The 23,228-nt window shown below is 41.3% G+C and overlaps 1 long non-coding RNA gene across 1 annotated transcript in view; it reads right to left on the minus strand.

Moving 5' to 3' along the window:
- Nucleotides 1-23,228, minus strand: part of crhr2 — a 187,757-nt gene that overhangs the window by 112,068 nt on the left and 52,461 nt on the right. Inside the window, exon 2 of the long non-coding RNA XR_001923284.2 lies at nucleotides 15,856-15,949. This is a non-coding gene — a long non-coding RNA (corticotropin releasing hormone receptor 2). The remainder of the gene's footprint in view (nucleotides 1-15,855; nucleotides 15,950-23,228) is intronic.

A 23,228-nucleotide genomic window follows, 5' to 3' on the forward strand; every position in this document is an offset into this window, starting at 1 on the left:
ATATAATTACCCCTTATTGGGGGCAGAACAGCCCTATTGGGTTTATTTAATGGTTAAATGATTCCCTTTTCTCTGTAATAATAAAACAGTACCTGTACTTGATCCCAACTAAGATATAATTACCCCTTATTGGGGGCAGAACAGCCCTATTGGGTTTATTTAATGGTTAAATGATTCCCTTTTCTCTGTAATAATAAAACAGTACCTGTACTTGATCCCAACTAAGATATAATTACCCCTTATTGGGGGCAGAACAGCCCTATTGGGTTTATTTCATGTTTTATTATTTTTTTTAGTAGACTTAAGGTAGGAGATCCAAATTACGGAAAGGCCCCTTATCTGGAATACCCTTGGTCCCAAGCATTCTGCATAATGGGTCCCATACCTGTATTAACGGAATATGAATCTCAATAGAATCTCAAATGGAGAATTTCTGATTCTCTGTTCTAAACTTACCAGTCTACACTCCCCAAATATGTTTTACTGGTGGTGGAAACTGAAGAACATATTTTTTAAGGGTATTCTGGATAAGAGATCTTTCCGTAATTTGGATCTCCATACCTTAAGTCTACTAAAAAATCAATAAAACATTAAATAAACCCAATAGGGCTGGTCTGCCCCCAATAAGGGGTAATTATATCTTAGTTGGGATCAAGTACAGCTACTGTTTTATTATTACAGAGAAAAGGGAATCATTTAACCATTAAATAAACCCAATAGGGCTGGTCTGCCCCCAATAAGGGGTAATTATATCTTAGTTGGGATCAAGTACAGGTACTGTTTTATTATTACAGAGAAAAGGGAATCATTTAACCATTAAATAAACCCAATAGGGCTGTTCTGCCCCAATAAGGGGTAATTATATCTTAGTTGGGATCAAGTACAGGTACTGTTTTATTATTACAGAGAAAAGGGAATCATTTAACCATTAAATAAACCCAATAGGGCTGTTCTGCCCCAATAAGGGGTAATTATATCTTAGTTGGGATCAAGTACAGGTACTGTTTTATTATTACAGAGAAAAGGGAATCATTTAACCATTAAATAAACCCAATAGGGCTGTTCTGCCCCCAATAAGGGGTAATTATATCTTAGTTGGGATCAAGTACAGGTACTGTTTTATTATTACAGAGAAAAAGGAATCCGTTTTAAAATTGTATAATATTTGATTAAAATGGAGTCTAAGGGAGACAGGCTTTCTGTAATTCGGAGCTTTCTGGATAGTAGGATTCCATACCTGTAGAAGCAGGTCTTGGATTCAGAGCATCCCTAATGCACAATATATATTATTACCCCTTCTGAGTTGGAATAATTTGTGAATATGAGAAAGGGTCATTTTTTAAGATATTCAGGTTATATTTGATCCAAGGAAAAGAACGAGAGGATTTTTATGGACCCATAATGTTGTGTAGAATACTTCCATAAACGGGTTTTATCAGAATAAAATAGTGCAAGGAGCAAATATAGAGAATGAATAGAGATGAATAGGACCAATCAAAGAATAAATGGGCAGCTCTATGTTTCACGTAGTTAATCGGTCTCTTGGGCAGGCGTGCCGTATAATTGGCCCAAAGAGGTTACAGATGGCGGCTCCGGCAGGGACATAGTTTAGGAAGTATATTTTTTACAACACTGAGTTTTAGGGGCTGATTTACTAAGACACGATTTCGAATCCGAATTGGAAAAATTCCGATTGGAAACGAACATTTTGCGACTTTTTCGTATTTTTTGCGATTTTTTCGGCGTCTTTACGATTTTTGTGTAAAAACGCGAGTTTTTCGGCGTCTTTACGAAAGTTGCGCAAAGTCGCGATTTTTTCGTAGCGTTAACACTTGCGCGCAACGTCGCGCCTTTTTCGTAGCGTTAAAACTTAAAAGGCGCGACGTTTCGCGCAAGTTTTAACGCTACGAAAAAATCGCGACTTTGCGCAACTTTCGTAAAGACGCCGAAAAACTCGCGTTTTTACGCAAAAATCGCAAAGACGCCGAAAAAAATCGCAAAATTACCGATCATTACGAAAAAAAACGCAATCGGACGCATTCGGCCCGTTCGTGGGTTAGTAAATGTGCCCCTTAGTGTTTTCACCCCATTTGGAGTTAAGTGTCAGGGTCAGACGGGGTCACGGAACTACACCAGATTGTAACAACAGAACGTGAGGAACTGAGATCCATCCGCTGTAGGAAAGACGCCACGACCATTTACTAACGTCTTTTCATTTTCAACTCAATTCAAATTTTTTTTCATAAAAGTGGCAGGGAATAAACACTGCAACTCCTCTGAGATTTACTATACGCCTAAATGGCCAAAAATCAGAATTCGACAATTCGCCAGATTAAACTTGCCGAGTTCATGTAGAAGCCAATGGCCCCTCCCCTTTCCTTGAAGTTCTTTCTTTTGTCTCAAAACTTTAAAGATTTTGCTGGGTTTTGTCAGAAAATCACAACTTTTTCTAACCGTCATAGTCGGGAATTTTCACAGCAACAATTTAAAAAAATGTAGTTTTTACGACTTTTCCTTGCAACTTTTTTTCCGTAAATATTAGACATTCGGGAAAACGAGTTCAGTCGAATTTGAAAATGAAAAAAAAAAAAAAAAAGAGAGAAATTATAAAGCTTTAGTAAATCTGCCCCAGAATATGGATTTTGCACAATTTTGCACAATGAATAAATATAAAATCAATTGTTACTTATTTATAAAATATAGATTTTTCGCCAAATCTGCCCCACAATTTTGTGAAGGGCCAAAAAGAGGAGAAAAAAAATTCTAGAAAGTGAAATTAATTCTTGTGCTAAATTTCTATTATATTTCTATTAAATTTCTATTAAAAATTAAATCAAAAAGCCTTGCCCCAATTTTTTTTTATTAACCCAGAAGAAAAATGCATTCATATGAATTATAGATATTTTATTAAGGTGATGTAAATTTGGAGAAAAAAATCTGATTTTCTCATTCCTGCATAAATATGTGGTTCGAGTAGATATTAAAGGGGAAACAATGCCAAAAAATTGTTTATTTTTTTTGCTATAAAAGAAAATATGACGCGAAGCAACTGCCCAATATACATTCATTTTAAAAACTTTTCATTGGGTGAAAGTGGCGGCACACACAGCCGGAAATGACATCACTTTTAATCAGAAGTGATGTCACTCGCACTCCTGCGCAGTTCTGGAGCCCCGGGCACCGCACCTAATTACAGCACTGCTGTCTGTTCTCTGGAATATATTCAATAATCTTAAAAACTACATTTTCTTTTATTGGATGGACATGCACTGTAACTTGGGCCTTAAAATATGGTTGCCACCCTTCCAGTATTTCATTGCCCTAGCTGGTAAAATACCAGCCCCACCCATTTTCATCTCTGCCCCGCCTCACGTAAGGCCACCTTAACCTAAAACCATAATCAAAAGTAGGTAAAGGTATGGAATCCCTTATTTGGAAACCCGTTATCCAGAAAGCTCCAAATTACAGAAAGGCTGTCTCCCATAGACTCTATTATAAGCAAATAATTCTAATTTTTAAAAATAATTCCCTTTTCTCTGTAATAATAAAACAGTACCTGTACTTGATCCCAACTAAGATATAATTACCCCTTATTGGGGCAGAACAGCCCTATTGGGTTTATTTAATGGTTAAATGATTCCCTTTTCTCTGTAATAATAAAACAGTACCTGTACTTGATCCCAACTAAGATATAATTACCCCTTATTGGGGGCAGAACAGCCCTATTGGGTTTATTTAATGGTTAAATGATTCCCTTTTCTCTGTAATAATAAAACAGTACCTGTACTTGATCCCAACTAAGATATAATTACCCCTTATTGGGGCAGAACAGCCCTATTGGGTTTATTTAATGGTTAAATGATTCCCTTTTCTCTGTAATAATAAAACAGTACCTGTACTTGATCCCAACTAAGATATAATTACCCCTTATTGGGGGCAGAACAGCCCTATTGGGTTTATTTAATGGTTAAATGATTCCCTTTTCTCTGTAATAATAAAACAGTACCTGTACTTGATCCCAACTAAGATATAATTACCCCTTATTGGGGCAGAACAGCCCTATTGGGTTTATTTAATGGTTAAATGATTCCCTTTTCTCTGTAATAATAAAACAGTACCTGTACTTGATCCCAACTAAGATATAATTACCCCTTATTGGGGGCAGAACAGCCCTATTGGGTTTATTTAATGGTTAAATGATTCCCTTTTCTCTGTAATAATAAAACAGTACCTGTACTTGATCCCAACTAAGATATAATTACCCCTTATTGGGGCAGAACAGCCCTATTGGGTTTATTTAATGGTTAAATGATTCCCTTTTCTCTGTAATAATAAAACAGTACCTGTACTTGATCCCAACTAAGATATAATTACCCCTTATTGGGGGCAGAACAGCCCTATTGGGTTTATTTAATGGTTAAATGATTCCCTTTTCTCTGTAATAATAAAACAGTACCTGTACTTGATCCCAACTAAGATATAATTACCCCTTATTGGGGGCAGAACAGTCCTATTGGGTTTATTTAATGGTTAAATGATTCCCTTTTCTCTGTAATAATAAAACAGTACCTGTACTTGATCCCAACTAAGATATAATTACCCCTTATTGGGGGCAGAACAGCCCTATTGGGTTTATTTAATGGTTAAATGATTCCCTTTTCTCTGTAATAATAAAACAGTACCTGTACTTGATCCCAACTAAGATATAATTACCCCTTATTGGGGCAGAACAGCCCTATTGGGTTTATTTAATGGTTAAATGATTCCCTTTTCTCTGTAATAATAAAACAGTACCTGTACTTGATCCCAACTAAGATATAATTACCCCTTATTGGGGGCAGAACAGCCCTATTGGGTTTATTTCATGTTTAAATGATTAGTAGACTTAAGGTATGGAGATCGAAATTACGGAAAGACCCCTTATCTGGAAAACCCCAGCATTCTGGATAACAGGTTCCATACTGTATTATGCATCAATATACATAAGATATTTCAGTAAAATGCGTGAGGTTTGAGGGAGACAGAGTGAATGGTTGTTAGAAACTGAATCACAAGCAGTTAATCACTCGTCAGCAGGGTTCTTTGCCTTTCAGGAGCAAACAAAACAATTAGAGAGAAATTTCCCATCCGCGTCTGTCAGTTCCAATGCAAAGTGGCGGCGTCATATTATTTTTAATTAACGGTTTTAGAAGAAAAAAAAAAAAGTCATTTATTCCGTAAAACTCAATCCACAGTGGGAAATAAGAATAAATAAACACAGAGCGGAGCTGATTCCGCAGGTACTTTCTCTCTCGTTTGGCCCCGGGCGGGAATTACGTTGGAGAGATCTGTCGTGGCCAATAAAGGAGGATTTAAGTGGAAGGAAATTCACGGTTTCTTTTTAGTCTTTTCTTCTTCCTTTAGGCTTTGTCTCTCCCTTGGGAACCGCTAGGGAACAGATTTACTGTGAGGGTGGGGGGATCCTTCCTAGCAGCCCCTTGGTCTTGTCTATAAAAATGTAAATACAGGTATAGGACCTGTTATCCAGAATGCTCAGGACCAAGGGTATTCTGGATAAGGGGTCTTTCCGTAATTTGGATCTCCATACCTTAAGTCTACTAAAAAATCAATAAAACGTTAATAAAACCCAATAGGGCTGTTCTGCCCCCAATAAGGGGTAATTATATCTTAGTTGGGATCAAGTACAGGTACTGTTTTATTATTACAGAGAAAAGGGAATCATTTAACCATTAAATAAACCCAATAGGGCTGTTCTGCCCCAATAAGGGGTAATTATATCTTAGTTGGGATCAAGTACAGGTACTGTTTTATTATTACAGAGAAAAGGGAATCATTTAACCATTAAATAAACCCAATAGGGCTGTTCTGCCCCAATAAGGGGTAATTATATCTTAGCTGGGATCAAGTACAGGTACTGTTTTATTATTACAGAGAAAAGGGAATCATTTAACCATTAAATAAACCCAATAGGGCTGTTCTGCCCCAATAAGGGGTAATTATATCTTAGTTGGGATCAAGTACAGGTACTGTTTTATTATTACAGAGAAAAGGGAATCATTTAACCATTAAATAAACCCAATAGGGCTGTTCTGCCCCCAATAAGGGGTAATTATATCTTAGATCTTAGTTGGGATCAAGTACAGGTACTGTTTTATTATTACAGAGAAAAGGGAATCATTTAACCATTAAATAAACCCAATAGGGCTGTTCTGCCCCCAATAAGGGGTAATTATATCTTAGTTGGGATCAAGTACAGGTACTGTTTTATTATTACAGAGAAAAGGGAATCATTTAACCATTAAATAAACCCAATAGGGCTGTTCTGCCCCAATAAGGGGTAATTATATCTTAGTTGGGATCAAGTACAGGTACTGTTTTATTATTACAGAGAAAAGGGGATCATTTAACCATTAAATAAACCCAATAGGGCTGTTCTGCCCCAATAAGGGGTAATTATATCTTAGTTGGGATCAAGTACAGGTACTGTTTTATTATTACAGAGAAAAGGGGATCATTTAACCATTAAATAAACCCAATAGGGCTGTTCTGCCCCCAATAAGGGGTAATTATATCTTAGTTGGGATCAAGTACAGGTACTGTTTTATTATTACAGAGAAAAGGGAATCATTTAACCATTAAATAAACCCAATAGGACTGTTCTGCCCCAATAAGGGGTAATTATATCTTAGTTGGGATCAAGTACAGGTGCTGTTTTATTATTACAGAGAAAAGGGAATCATTTAACCATTAAATAAACCCAATAGGGCTGTTCTGCCCCAATAAGGGGTAATTATATCTTAGTTGGGATCAAGTACAGGTACTGTTTTATTATTACAGAGAAAAGGGAATCATTTAACCATTAAATAAACCCAATAGGACTGTTCTGCCCCAATAAGGGGTAATTATATCTTAGTTGGGATCAAGTACAGGTGCTGTTTTATTATTACAGAGAAAAGGGAATCATTTAACCATTAAATATTATTTCTGCCCCCCAATAAGGGGTAATTATATACTTAAGTTATGGAGATCCAAATTACAGAAAGATCCCTTATCCGGAAAACCCCAGGTCCCAAGCATTCTGGATAACAGGTCCCATACCTGTACTAAAAATGGACACAATCAGTGAAAGCATTTCTTCCCGCGCATAAAGCTGCTTTATTTAGCCTTGCGCGCAGCAGCCCTATGAAACCAGTTTAGACAGCGGCTCGGCTATAAATAGGCATTAACATTAAATTCCATGTAACGTGAAGTGTTTGTGTCCATTAAAATCCCATAAAACACTTTCTAAGTTATTCCTTTGAGCATTACAAGTAGATTACCCCGATGTCTATTTATTTGCGTACGGCATTTCTGGCTCGGCGAGGAACGGATGGGACAGCGCAAACATTTTCCCTGCGAACACAACGTATTTGTTATGACTCAGCGATAAACAGGAAAGTTCCGTACGTATCAATGCGCTCATTGAGTCGCTAATTAGTCCCATTAACAGCACAGAGTCGCCTGTATGCGCCGGGCGCTCTCAATAGCATTGCCACACCGATTGCTCGGAACAGATTCGGCCATTTTCTTTTTTTTCACAACAAGAATTCCATACATCGGGCCGGGAGCGATCTAAAAACAGTTTGTGTTTAACACGTAAATAATTAGGGGTCTGTGAGAACTGAACATACAGGAAATGTCTGTTTGTTGGTTGTTCCCCAGATACAAGCCCCCTATGCCGACTCATCTGCCCTACTGCACGTGCTCCTGGGTCAGGGCAAGACTCCTTATATATAGATATAGGTTCCAGTAACCCATAACAACCAGGGCGCCCCTCTGGCCCTCGCCCCCTTTGCACCCCCACCACCGGTGCTCACCACACCCCCTTACCGATTGGCTGCATTAGGGGCTGAATGGGCGGGAGATTTAAACAGCTGTCAAAATCTCCCCCCCCCCGCTCTCCCCCCCCTCTTATTCACCAAAGCAGCAATACAGTATATATTTAGAAAAACACATATAGAAATGAACATATTATGTCGTGACGTAAGCAGGATAATGGGTATTACTGAGCCAAAAGTGAGAATGTGCGATTTAGTTAGATTTAAGAGAAATTCCCACAAAACCCCACTAGCCCCGCCCATCAGTGCCACTTCCTGCTGCCTCCTTTCCCAGGCTGTGCAGGGGGGCGGCGGCACTGTAGGATAGGAACCAATCAGCAGCTAGGCTGACCTGATAGGGAACTGAAGCCTGTCTGTGCTTGTGTGACTGCAGGGCTGTGATTGGCTCTCCCCCTCCTACTGTGCTTCTGGCAGGGACCATTAGGACACGCCCACCCCTCATTTGAAGGCCCGAGTCACCCTAGGCATAAAAGTATAAAATACATATTGCGCTGTATTATTGTATAAATGTATATTGGGTATTTTCAGAAAGTACCCCCTGCATGTCCAACTGTAACCCATCGGCTATAGGTAAAAGGCAACTCCCACCACTCCCCTTAAGGCAGGGAGCAAAGTGTTAGGGAGCCACACAAGAATCCCTTGAGGATGACAGATAAGGGCTGTGATTGGCTATTGGGTAGCCCCATGTGGCCTGCAGGAGGCTCTGCTTGGAGTAAAAATGTGTCTCTGGGCTTCCAAAACTTCTTCAAACTTAAAAACTCATAGTTGGTTGTAAAAAAGGACTTGTGGAACATTGTGGTGCATTGGTTGATGTGGAAGCAAGAACCCCAGGTCACCTTGTTGGCCCATCACCTCAACAAGATGATCGTTAGTGGTGGGCGAAATGTTTAGCCAGGCATGGATTCGCAGTGAATTTCCACATTTCGCCATTGGTGGATTGTTTTGCGAAACGGATGAAAAAATTTGCCGCGCATCCAAAAATTGTCACAAGAATAGTCACAGGCGTCAAAGGAATAATTGCGCGCGTCAGTTTTGTTTTCCACATTTTTTTTGCAAATTTTTTGCCGTTTTGCAAATCTTTTAAAAGATTTGCGAATTTTTCGGCAAAGAGAAACGGGACAGATTCGCTCATCACTAATGATCAGTGCTACCTGGACCTACAGTCAGTGCGGACCCGACAAACACTTGGCCAGTGGCTCACTCATCAGATTAACCCACAATTTACTCCTACTCTCAATCTCCACCTAAAGGTCCCCATACACGGGCCGATTCTAGCTGCTGATATGGGTCCCTTAGACTGATTCGGCAGCTAATCGGCCCGTGTATGGGCACTACCGACGGGCCTGCCCGACCGATATCTGGCTTGAAATTGCCAAGATCTCGATCGGGCAGGTTAGAAAATCTAGTTGGATCGGGGACCGCATTGGCTCGTTGATGCGGTCCCCGGACCGACTTTTGCTATACCCGTCATTATAATTCCATCGTTTGGCCCCAGGGCCAAACGATCGGATTAGCCTAAATTCCATCAATATCGCCCACCCATAGGTGGGGATATTGGAAGAAGATCTGCTCTCTTGGCGACATTGCCCGTGTATGAGCCCCTGTATGAATGCACAATAACCTCTATCCTAACAAAGTCCCAGATAAAAGTGCGTGTCCATAGAAATACAGCCAGAAGGAACACAACAAGCCCTGCCATTATACTCAAGTGTCTGTCTAATGGGAATTACATTCCAAATGAAAGCCCCATGCAGATAAATGTGCCATTTTACTTTCTCATAACTACCTCGACCTTTCTATCTACATTTTTCTCGGTATCTATAAAAATCCACATAAAAAGTATTTACGTCACAATCAAATGAAATTGGAAAAACATTTTAAAATTGATCAGAATTTATTCTTCGGTGACCATTTACAAAAACCCCAATTTCAGGGAAAATGCTTAATAAATTCTGCAAAAAACTGTACTATGTATTGGGCATTTTTTTTTTTTATAATATAGTCTTTGTCTGAAAAAATGGTCGACCAATGACTTGAATTTAAACTGCAGCAACATTTTTTCAAGTTCAAAAGGTTTAATCCAATTCTGATCATTTACAAAACTCCTATTTATAACGAAATAGGGATTTTGTAAACGATAAGAATTGAATTGAACCTCCCATTTATTCTTCGGTGACCGTGTACAAAACCCCTATTTCAAAAAAAAAAAGACACAGGCAGACAAAAAAGACATGGGCGACAAAAAAGACGCGGGTGGACAAAAAAGACGCGGACAACAAAAACAACGCGGGTGGGCAAAAAAGACACGGGCAGGCAAAAAAGACGTGGGCGACAAAAAAGACATGGGCGAAAAAAAGACATGGGCGAAAAAAAAGACATGGGCGAAAAAAAAGACGCGGGCAGACAAAAAAGACGCGGGCAGACAAAAAAGGCTCAGGCGGCCAAAAAAGATGCAGGTGACCAAAAAAGACGCGGGGTGACAAAAAAAAACAACGTGAACGACAAAAAAGACGTGGGCGGACAAAAAAGACACGGGCAGGCAAAAAAGACATGGGTGACAAAAAAGACACAGGCAGACAAAAAAGACATTGGCGACAAAAAAGACGCGGGTGGACAAAAAAGACGCGGACAACAAAAACAACGCGGGCAAAAAAGACACGGGCAGGCAAAAAAGACGTGGGCAACAAAAAAGACACAGGCAGACAAAAAAGACGTGGGCGACAAAAAAGACACAGGCAGACAAAAAAGACGTGGGCGAAAAAAAAGACGCGGGCAGACAAAAAAGACGCGGACAACAAAAACAACGCGGGCGGGCAAAAAAGACGTGGGAGACAAAAAAGACACAGGCAGACAAAAAAGACGTGGGCGACAAAAAAGACACAGGCAGACAAAAAAGACGTGGGCGAAAAAAAAGACGCGGGCAGACAAAAAAGACGCGGACAACAAAAACAACGTGGGCGGGCAAAAAAGACGTGGGAGACAAAAAAGACGCGGGCGACAAAAAAGACGCGGGCGGACAAAAAACACGCTGGGCGGACAAAAACATGCTGGGCAGACAAAAAACACGCGGGCGACAAAAAAATAACACAACAAAAGTGTTTCACAAATTTTTTGCCATGGGAGTTCCCAAACTCGCGTGATTTCTTCATATGAAAAGCCCAATTCATTTTTTTTTCACTGACCAAAAAATAAAAAGCTCGGCGGATTTTAGGCGCTGAGTTTTTTTTAGTTTTTGGTCGGGGAAAAGAAACACTTGATTCACACATAACGGGCTGTTCAGATGAGAAAATCACGCGCAAGTTTGGGAACTCTCGCGTGGTTTCGGGGATACGCCCGGAGGCCCGAGCCTTCATAAACGTGCCCCTAGATGTTTCCGATTTTTGATGGTGGTTTTTTTGTGCAACAATTTGAAAAAGTTGCCGTTTTCATGCAAAAGTTTACGTGACTTTTCCCACGCAGACGTTTTCAGTTCAGACTTTTAAGTAAATGTAAGACATTCGTGGAAATGCCCCCAAGAGTTTTTCTATCTATTTTTTCCTCTATGAACTCTCTATTCGCTATTTTTGCCGTTTGGTTTGCGTGCCATTGGCAACTTTTACTTGCTGAGATAAGGTCATTCAGATCGGGGCCGCGACAGACAAGTAACCAGTCACGTGGCCGGTACGGAGCTGCAGCCGGGGCTTTAGGGGGAAATGATACGGAAAATGTATGTACATGCCTGGTATATAGTACATTATATAAGTTACTGAGCTCTCTGTAGCTTCATCCTCATCCCTACGTGCTATAGTCATGGGCAAAGGGAACCTTGAAGCATTTTGTAACTCCCTCCAATAGCTGAAGTCAATAGCAAGGGGCCCGTAGTTTGTTGGTTTTTTATTTTGATTAGAGGTATAGGACCCATTATCCAGAATGCTCGGGACCAAGGGTATTCCAGATAAGGGATATTTTCGTAATTTGGATCTCCGTGCCTTAAGTTTACTAAAAAATAAATAAAACATGAAATAAACCCATTAGGGCTGTTCTGCCCCAATAAGGGGTAATTATATCTTAGTTGGGATCAAGTACAGGTACTGTTTTATTATTACAGAGAAAAGGGAATCATTTAACCATTAAATAAACCCAATAGGGCTGTTCTGCCCCCAATAAGGGGTAATTATATCTTAGTTGGGATCAAGTACAGGTACTGTTTTATTATTACAGAGAAAAGGGAATCATTTAACCATTAAATAAACCCAATAGGGCTGTTCTGCCCCAATAAGGGGTAATTATATCTTAGTTGGGATCAAGTACAGGTACTGTTTTATTATTACAGAGAAAAGGGAATCATTTAACCATTAAATAAACCCAATAGGGCTGTTCTGCCCCCAATAAGGGGTAATTATATCTTAGTTGGGATCAAGTACAAGTACTGTTTTATTATTACAGAGAAAAGGGAATCATTTAACCATGAAATAAACCCAATAGGGCTGTTCTGCCCCAATAAGGGGTAATTATATCTTAGTTGGGATCAAGTACAGGTACTGTTTTATTATTACAGAGAAAAGGGAATCATTTAACCATGAAATAAACCCAATAGGGCTGTTCTGCCCCAATAAGGGGTAATTATATCTTAGTTGGGATCAAGTACAGGTACTCTTTTATTATTACAGAGAAAAAGGAAATCAGTTTTAAAATTCTGAATTATTTGATTATAATGGAGTCTATGGGAGAGGGGCTTTCTGAAATTCGGAGCTTTCTGGATAACGGGTTTCTGGATAAGGGATCCCATACCAAAGCAGCAATATATATTTTTAAAAACACATATGGAAATCAAGATATTATGTTGTGAAGTAAGCAGGATAATGGGTATTACTGAGCCAAAAGTGAGAAAGGATTTGGGTAAATTAAAAGAGACATATCATGTGAAAATTATGAATGTACAAGTGCTTTATACTCTTCTAAATATAGAAGGAATGTGCTTAAAAAAGTTGTTCCCACAAAACCCTACTAGACCCGCCCATCTGTGCCACTTCCTGCTGCCTCCTTTCCCAGGCTGTGCAGGGGGGGCGGCGGCACTGTAGGATAGGAACCAATCAGCAGTTAGGCTGACCTGATAGGGAACTGAAGCCTGTCTGTGCTTGTGTGACTGCAGGTCTGTGATTGGCTATCCCCTTTTTTAATTGCAGGTATGTAACTTTAGATTCTGCACCAGGGATCCACATATTATTCTCCATCCTTCTCTCCAATTCACCTCATCTTTGTTCCCATAGAGAAATGGTATAGAGCAGTGATCCCCAACCAGTGACTCAGGGGCAACATGTTGCTCCCCAACCCCTTGGATGTTGCTCTCAGTGACCCCAAACCAGGGGGTTATTTTTGAATTCCTGACTTGGGGGCAAGTTTTGGTTGAATAAAAACAAGATTTCCTACCAAATAAAGCCCCTGTAAGCTGATAGGGTGCATAGAGGCCCCTAATAGCCAATCACAGCCCTTATTTGGCTCCTCCATGAACTTTTATGGTGCTTGTGTTGCTCCCCAAGTCTTTTTACATTTGACTGTGGCTCACGAGTAAGAAAGGTTGGGGATCCCTGGTATAGAGTGTATATACAAAGCCAAATGGCTGGGCAAGCAGGTGGGCCCAATGATGCCTATCGGTGGGGGGGGGTTTGGTAGCCAACTGGGCCAGCCGGACGCTGTGCATACATACTGAGAAATGACATTCTAGATTCCTACCCTCTGGGTTTTTGTGAGACAAACCAGAAATTAGTGGACTCAGGGTCGGACTGGGTCGGGCGGCCCAGACCCGACCCTTGCGGCGCTCTCCCTGCCCAAACGCTCCTGCCCCAACGCGTTATATTTACGCGCTCGGGGAAGGTCGTCGGGTGGGGGGGCCTGCGAGGGGGGTTGGGGGGCCCTCAGGGGGGTACGCTATGGGCGCCCCGGTGGGCCCTCCACACCCCAGTCCGACCCTGAGTGGACTTTGAAAGGAAAGGGCTTCCTAAGATATTGGAGGGGTTTAGCAGGTGAGGATAATGAAGGCTAATGGCTAGTGATGAGCAAATCTGTTCCGTTTCGTGAAATAATTTGACAATCTTTCAAAAGATCCGCGAAATGGCGGAAAATTCGTAAAACTATGAAAATGTCATGCGGCAAAAATAATTGTCACCCGCAGCTATTCTTTTGTCGCCCGCGGTTATTCTTTTGTCGCATGGCTATTCTTTTGATGCCCGCGACTATTCTTTTTTGATGTGCGGCAAATTTTTTCATCCGTTTCGTGAAACAATCAGCCAATGGCGAAACGCGGAAATTCGCCGCGAATCCATGCCTGGCAAAACATTTCGCCCATCACTAATAATGGCCTGAATGGAACCTAAAGTAGCCAATAGCCTAAAATCTCCTTATTATTGCGTCTGCATTATCAGGCAGTATGGTTGTTTAGGGTTTTTTTTATATATGTATTTATATCTTTATATATAAAGTGCTACTTATGTACCCAGCGCTGTACAGTAGAATACATTAATACAAACAGGGGGTTAATAAGATAATAATAGATAAATACACAGTATAACAATAAATACAAGATACAGTTGCAATAAGTTAAGAGTGAAAGACACAAGAGGATGGAGGTCCCTGCCCCGTAGAGCTTACAATCTATATGGGAGGGGTAACTTACAGACACAAATAGGCAAATATAAGGGCTGTAGGTCAATGTTCGAATTTGTGAATTCAATTTCGTTTTTCTAAATCAGTTAAACTCGCATATCGAATGTCTGCTCCTTTGTTAAAGTGGTAAACACATGCGATTAAACCCTCGACTCGTAAACTTTAATTACAAACTCGGATAAAACTCGTAAACCAAAAATTGACGATATCTCTTGCATTTGCCTAGGGCAACCCCCATTGACAAGCTTTAAGATGCCGGAATTTTTACTTGTGAGTTTTTGGGCTTTTTGCACTTAATTAATAGCAGACATTCGAGTTTTCGCACCATAACTCGGGCACAAAAAAACTCAATTCAAAATAAAAAACCAAACTCAACTGTTGAAAAATCTCAAATAACACCTTGGACAATAGGAAAATAACAATCAGCGCTAGATGGAAAGTGACCAGTGACCCATAACAAAAGTGTAGGGAACCAAGGGGCATGACTGAGCCGTAGGATTAAGCCACTCCCAGTTAGCAGGGGATTGGCTGTTTTGAAAGGCAAGGGAGTTTCCTGCTTTCTGTTCCATCTTAGGCAGTACAGGAAAACGCCCAACCTCCCTATACAGGTGAGTTGGTATTGGAGTTTTGTTGGCGGGGTGGTTGAGTCCGGGTACCAATGGTTGCATGGTGATTGGTGGTTGGCACAAAAGTGTAGGGAACCAAGGGGCATGACCGAGCCGTAGGGGTAAGCCACTCCTAGTTAGCAGGGGATTGGCTGTTTCGAATGTGGCAGGCAAGGGAGTTTCCCACTTTCTGTTCCATCTTAGGCAGTACAGGAAAACGCCCACCCTCCCTATACAGGTGAGTTGGTATTGGAGTTTTGTTGGCGGAGTGGTTGAGTCCGGGAACCAATGGTTGCATGGTGATTGGTGGTTGGCACACCTGGCACCTCAGGGGTAAGGAGGTGTATCAGGAAGTGATTGTGTTGAGGAGTAGGTGGTTCCGGGCTAGGATGGCAGCTGGCAGCGCTAATGGCAGTTATTGGATTGTTGCGGTTGTTTGTTATACAAACGTTCAAGTTATGTTTTGATATCTTTATCACATGTTCATGGTATGTTTTAAATTAAAACTTAAGATGTTAATAAATGTTCTGCGGCCCTTTTCATCCGAAAACCGGTGTATGTGTAATTTGTTTGGGATTTGAGGGATAGGAGGGGGTGTGGTAGGTTGTTAAGAGGCGGGGCAAGTCCCAACGGTGCGCCAGTCATGACCAAAAGAGCAAACTCAATAGATCTATATTTCTAACCCACACTATGGGCCCGAGATGGATAAAGCGCAGAGAGACAGTCCTTACCTGTGATGTTATAGAGCGCAGAGAGAGCCTCGCAGTACCTCTCCAACAGGGCAGTCAAAGACAGGTTTTCAGAGTACGTTCCACAAATAATCGTCTGACAAGGAAGGAAAAGGAAAGTGTTAGAGTTGATTTTTGCTTTGCTCCTTAGACCTGAGCTCCTATTGGCCAGAGGATTGGCTCAAATACACATGGACGTTAATGTGCACCATAACGGTATCTAGAAAGTTCTGCTTTGAATAGAATTTAGACAATTGTTTGAATAAAATGAGACCTTCATGAACTATTGTGCTATGCAACTTGACTTGATGGCTTGATACATGGCTGATGGTAACGTCCTGCCTGGATTTGAACCAGGAACCCACTGCTTACTATGTAGTGTTCTTACAACTCACCTATCAGAGCAGACTGCTGGGTGCCGGGTTCACTTCAATAATATCCTTAGTTTTCCAGGCAGTAATGATTGCTATAAGGGGTCTCTATGTACCCACACCTGTTCTACATCTCCAGATATCCAGCCTATAAATCCCTACCCTACAGTTCCTCCCACGCCCATTATAGGTCTATCTAGCATAGCTCCTGGGTTTGCTTTCTGTTCTATCTGGTTCTGTCTAACTGGTTCTCACCCCTGCCTGTATCCTGACGTCAACTGAACTCTGCCCGGACCTTCTCTTCTGGATCCTGACTTTGTACTGCGCTGCTGTTCTGGTTCTGATCCGGCCTGCCTGACTCAGATTCTTTTAAACTGCCCCAGTCCGCATCCTACGATCTGTTCCCTTGCTTGCTCTGAACCTTTGCCCTGGTCCTTTCACTTTTAGACCTGACCCGAGCAGTGGACGGCTCCACCCGATGCCAAAGGTGGCTGCTATGAACCCCAGTGCCCATATACACACACTTAGACCTATCAATACACTCAAGATGAGCTTGGGGAGGGGCTTGCCTAGGGCACCCTCAACCTTAGGCTTGACACGGAGCTTTAGATGAACCCCAGTGCCCATATACACACTTAGACCTATCAATACACTCAAGATGAGCTTGGGGAGGGGCTTGCCTAGGGCACCCTCAACCTTAGGCTTGACACGGAGCTTTAGATGAACCCCAGTGCCCATATACATACACTTAGACCTATCAATACACTCAAGATGAGCTTGGGGAGGGGCTTGCCTAGGGCACCCTCAACCTTAGGCTTGACACGGAGCTTTAGATGAACCCCAGTACCCATATACACACTTAGACCTATCAATACACTCAAGATGAGCTTGGGGAGGGGCTTGCCTAGGGCACCCTCAACCTTAGGCTTGACACGGAGCTTTAGATGAACCCCAGTGCCCATATACACACTTAGACCTATCAATACACTCAAGACGAAGCAGCGATGCAGTTGAAGGAGACCCACAAGAGCTTCACTCTATCAAAGGGCACCACAAGGGGCTTCGTGTGCATAGTTACATAGTTACATATTGTTACATAGTAAAGTTGGGTTGAAGAAAGACCAAAGTCAAAGTTCAACCCCTCTGCATGAACCCCAGTGCCCATATACACACACTTAGACCAATCCATACACTCAAGATGAGCTAGGGGAGGGGCTTGCCTAGGGCACCCTCAACTTTAGGCTTGACCTTAGGCTTGCCTTAGGCTATGTCTTCTAATTAAATACTGGCTACAAGAAAGCTTAATGAACGAGATTTGGGTGGGTAGTAGTTAACTTCCATTTTGCTTTGGCATTGAGTCAGATTTACCAAAATTCGAATTTTAGATTCTTGAGTTTTTGAGCTTTTCGAATCTTGAAAAAATAATACTTGATTCTTGATTTCCAGCATGTTTACAAGAAAAAAGGAAAGGTAGTACTATTGACTTTCTATAAAATCTCCAGTTTTGTTCCAAATATTTGTCGAATTCAGATTTGTAGCCGTTAAGACGCATAGTAAATCTCGAAAAAGTTGCAGCGTTTTTTTCTCTGCAACTTTTTGTGCTAAAACTTTAATTCAAGTAAAAAAAAATAAAAATCGATAGTAAGTAAATGGGCCCTTTAGACTCATTCAGACTTAAACAAGAGATTTCCTCAATAGAAGGGACATCTTATTCAGTCCAGGAAATGTTTCTCATAGAAAAAATAAATAAATGTAATGGATTGAGTAATTCTGTGTTATGATTAAGAGACATATTATCGAGAGAGACACGTCCATCTAATAAATCTACGAGAGCTTAATCCTTGTTTGTGATTTGTAGGAAATAAACAGCTCCAAAATCTTCCATTGTTGAGAAATAAGTGGGCGGGGCCAAAAAGCTTGAAGTTTATTGATATTTTCTACGTTACAATAATGGCAGAATGAGATAGGATTATGGGTTCCAAATGTTTTTATAACAACAACTATAACCCAGATGGATCAGTTTTCACCATTTATCAAAACATTTGAACTGAAAAGTCACAATGGAAAAAAAAATGCAGAAAAAATGCAAAAAAAGCAACTTTTTCTTATTGTAATACAAATGACAGCGTCAACCCTGCCCCCCCCCCAAAAAAAACCCTCCAAACCCACGAAGCAAAGAAAGATCTTCCAGTTGTAAGAGGGACATTGACTTCTAAAGGATCTTGACAGTTTTCTGGATTTGTTGTGATTTTGTGGCATAATAAATTGTGAAAAAATTATGGGTTTTTTTCCCACGACAAAATTGTATTTTGGCATCAAAAAAACCCGAACTAAAAAAAATCCAGCTTTGGTAAATGGCCCCTTTAAACTTTTCAATTGATCTTGACTTCTGAAAACTTAGGGGCACATTGACTAAAATTCATTTTTCGTATAAACTCGACACGGTATAAATTCGAATTAAACTCGATCATTGCTGTATTTATAAAATGTCACGATAATGCTTGAATTGTTTGTACGAAATGTTCTAGTTTACATTTGAAAATCGCAACTTTTTAGACCGCACCCAATTTGACAAGACCGCACCTGTTTTGATGCGGCCACACCCAATTTGACAAGACCGCGCCTATTTTGATGCGGCCATACCCAATTTGACAAGACCAAGCCTGTTTTGATGCAACCGTACCCAATTTGCCAAGACCGTGCCTGTTTTGATGCGACCACACCCAATTTGACAAGACCACACCTATTTTGATGCGACCACGCCCAATTTGACAAGACCGCGCCTGTTTTGATGCGACCACACCCAATTTGACAAGACCACACCTATTGTGATGCGACCACACCCAATTTGACAAGACCACGCCTGTTTTGATGCGACCACACCCAATTTGACAAGACCACGCCTGTTTTGATGCGACCACACCCAATTTGACAAGACCACACCTGTTTGATTGTTTTTCACATCAAAATAGGTGCGGTCTTGTCAAATTGAGTGTGGTCGCATTAAAACAGGCGTGGTGCCATCAAAATCGGCGCAATCGTGTCATAAAAGTCTTTTCAAATTGACAATACCACTCCTGTTTTGATGCGGCCGTACCCAATTTGACAAGACCATGCCTGTTTTAATGCGACCACACCCAATTTGACAAGACCACGCCTGTTTTGATGCGACCACACCCAATTTGACAAGACAACGCCTGTTTTTATGCGACCGTACCCAATTTGACAAGACCATGCCTGTTTTAATGCGACCACACCCAATTTGACAAGACCACGCCTGTTTTGATGCGACCACACCCAATTTGACAAGACCACGCCTGTTTTGATGCGACCACACCCAATTTGACAAGACCATGCCTGTTTTAATGCGACCACACCCAATTTGACAAGACCACACCTGTTTTGATGCAACCACACCCAATTTGACAAGACCACACCTGTTTTGATGTGGAATTTTGCCGTGAATCAATGCCTGACAAAAAAATGCGCTCATCACTACATGATTCTACATGATCTCGGCGGGTTTTAGCTATTTTGTCGTACAGTAAATCTCAAAAAATGTGCAACTTTTTTCCTGTTTCCGAATCGGGAAAAAAACTAAAAACGAGCGTTAGTAAATGGGCCCCCCTGGTGCTGCGGACAAGCCGAGACCCAGGACCATGTTTTGATTGGACGCCCCACTCCCTGCAGAGAATTGGGGATCATTTCCTATAGAAATGAAGTTAATGGGAGGCTTCTGATTGGGGCAGTCCCTTTGGGTATAATCAGTGCAATAAGGAAATATTCATTGTGACAAATGCCAGGTCGGCGGGGCGGGGAGTAGATATTGCGAATTCTACAAATTCTTTTTATTATGGAAACCTCCGAGGAATACGTTAAACTATGGGAAAATGTAAATATTACAATCCGATGTTTTGACGTGAATTTTGTTCCTTTATTTTGTTTTGTCGTTTTTTTAAAAACAGAACAATTCCCACCCGTGTGTCTGAGTGCAAATACACAGAGAAGGAATGTTCCCTGTACACAAGGCGACTGTAAATAAACACAATATAAACACATTCATACCAACTGGATATTTCATGGAGTTGTACAGTTCTTGGGTGGTTTGGGACTACAACTCCCAGGATACCCTGGGAACAATGCTGGGAACATGCGAGGCCTTTGCGTTGGGTTAAGGCCACACGGGAATGCACCTCATATTTACGGTTAGACTCCTGTCTGGGGCCGTTAATGAGTTAAAAGTCGGGCCCTGTGTCTCTCGGCCATGGAGGGAGGGAAGTTAATCTCCATTTATCACTCAGCGGCTCTCACACTAATTCCACATTCACCGTCTGGGTTGAAAGTTTGATATTTGGAAGGAAAAAGCCATTTACTGCATGAAGGAAAGTCTCCAGCAAGAGCAGCTTGGGACTTACAGACTTTAATGCCTCATTTCATTGGCTCACGGTCTCCTCCATCATGTGACTGACAGTCTCTTCATGTAATGGGCAGTGCCAGTGACTGACAGTCTCTGTAACTGACAGTCTTATCATTCAACTGACAATGCCATCATGTGACCGACAGTCTTATGTAACTGACAATGCCATCATGTGACCGACAGTCTTATGTAACTGACAATGCCATCATGTGACCGACAGTCTTATGTAACTGACAATGCCATCATGTGACCGACAGTCTTATGTAACTGACAATGCCATCATGTGACCGACAGTCTTATGTAACTGACAATGCCATCATGTGACCGACAGTCTTATGTAACTGACAATGCCACGATGTGACAAAGTCTTGTGTAACTGACAATGCCATCCTTTGGCTGACAGTTTAATCATTTAACTGACAATGCCATCATGTGACTGACAGTCTTATGTAACTAACAATTCCATCATGTAACTGACAGTCTTATCATTCAACTGACGATGCCCTCACGTGACTGGCAGTACTCCTTATGTAACTGACAATCAACTGACAGTCTCTCCATGTAACTAACAGTGGGATCATGTGACTGTTGATGTCTTCATGTAACTGACAGTGGCAACATTTGACTTGTGGTCTCTTCTTTTAACTGACAATGCCATCATGTGTCAGTCTAATGTAACTAACAGTCTAATCATGTGACTGGCAGTCTCTTTGTGTAACTGACAGTGCCATCATGTGACTGACCATTACATAAAATAACTGTCAGTGTAAGCATGGAACCCGTTTTTAACCATCTAGGAACCAGTCAATGACAGGGCTTGATGTTTCCGGGCTCCACAGGGAAATGATCTTAGGGTTTCCCATTCCCAAAACCTTGGGACAATGATCTGTAATTAATAATAAAATGTTGCATCATTACTAACCCCTAAAGGCCAGGAAACCATAGGAATACAAGGCCACTCAGATTTCCTACAGACTCTACTTAATGCTGAGAAAATATTTATAGGGGCACAGGGTTCATAAGCGCCACTGGGAATTTCACAGGGCCATGCCACGTGCCTGGAGTAGACTGAGCAGCCAATAGAATTGGGCAATGGTTCGACCTATGGGATAATAGGAGCCTAAAATAGGTATCGATTGGGAGAACTGGAAGTGCTTTATTGATGTAAAGGGCCCCTGATTGTCCTTGCTAAATAGGTCACTTTATACCATGGCTACTGGGTAATGCCCAGGGCTCAGGGCTAATGTTAGACCAGCAATAGGCCAACTGCAACTCTCATCACCCTCAGCTAGCCTGAAGGTCCTAAACACAACCCCTTGTTTTTGGGAGATTTGGAGAAAATATATCACTAAGGGGCAGATTTATCCAAATGTGAGTTTAGAGCTTAATACATAAAAACTCACCCACGTTCTATTCATTCCTATGGGATTTATAGGAGCGTATTTATCAACTGGTGAGTCCCTGTGAATGAATAGAAGGATGGAGTCTCTAGGGCAGTAATTGTTGGACTTTTCAGTTGAAGCCGCCATTGGAGGTCCAGTCTTTGGCCAGGGCCCCTTGGCTCATAACAGAGCTATAGATTTAGGAACATAGCCATAAAGCCACCGTTCCAAGAACAGCTATTGGCCAAATTTTACCCTAATTGACCTTCAGGTTGAATTCCTTTCCCACTGCTATAGGTCCTTGGTTTGGGGCCCACTGCTTAGGGCGGGGAGGGGGGGCTTATAAACACTGGAATAAATGTAAGTAGCGCCCCGGAGCAAGAATAGCGGTGGCAGGGGGAGGAGTGGGAGCGGTGGTGACTGGGGGGTTTTGGTTCAGCAGAAAATTTGCGAAACTTTTGAAAAATTTGCAAAAAAGCACTATTTTTTTGGACTTTTTTGCCACGCCCCACACCCAATTTGATGTGGGCACACCCATTTTGACTTGACCATGTCCAATCTGATGCAACCGTGACAATTTTGATGTGACTACGACTTTTTTTGCTGTCACTGTGACTCTTTTTACACCTAATTTTTTCTGTGCCAAATTTTTGTGTCCATTTCATGAAAAAATATGCCAATGGCGAAACGCGGAAATTCGCCACAAATCCATGCCTGCCGAAAAAACTTTGCTTCTCAGTCCGACGCTACGTATACAATTAGAAGGCAATTTAGGGTGAGTGCAAATATAGAAAAAAGAATGTTCAGTCGGCTCAGTAGCAAAATACTGTCTAGTGAATATGTCCTTTTTTGCTTCACCAAAAAAATTCCGAAACTGCTAAGAAATTCGCAAAACTGCCAAAAATTTGCTAACTTATTGAAGTCAATAGGCAACAATTTTTCCGCGTGACTTTTTTTCTTACTCCAAATACAGTGAAGGAAATGGGCGCTTTTTTTGCAGCAACTTTTTATTTCAGTTTCGGGAAAAAAATTGCCAATGGCGAAATGCGTAATTCCACTGGGAATCCACGTCTAGTGAAAAAAATCAGTCATCACTCCTACCGTCCTTTTAAAAGATGTGAAAAGGAATAAATTATTTAGCGGCGGTTTCTCTTACGTTAGAGGGTTTTTATTATGGAAATGAAATCTGCTGCTCTCGGTTTGTGC

Source organism: Xenopus tropicalis, chromosome 6 (assembly GCF_000004195.4).
Source record: "Xenopus tropicalis strain Nigerian chromosome 6, UCB_Xtro_10.0, whole genome shotgun sequence".
NCBI classification, from domain to species: domain Eukaryota; kingdom Metazoa; phylum Chordata; class Amphibia; order Anura; family Pipidae; genus Xenopus; species Xenopus tropicalis.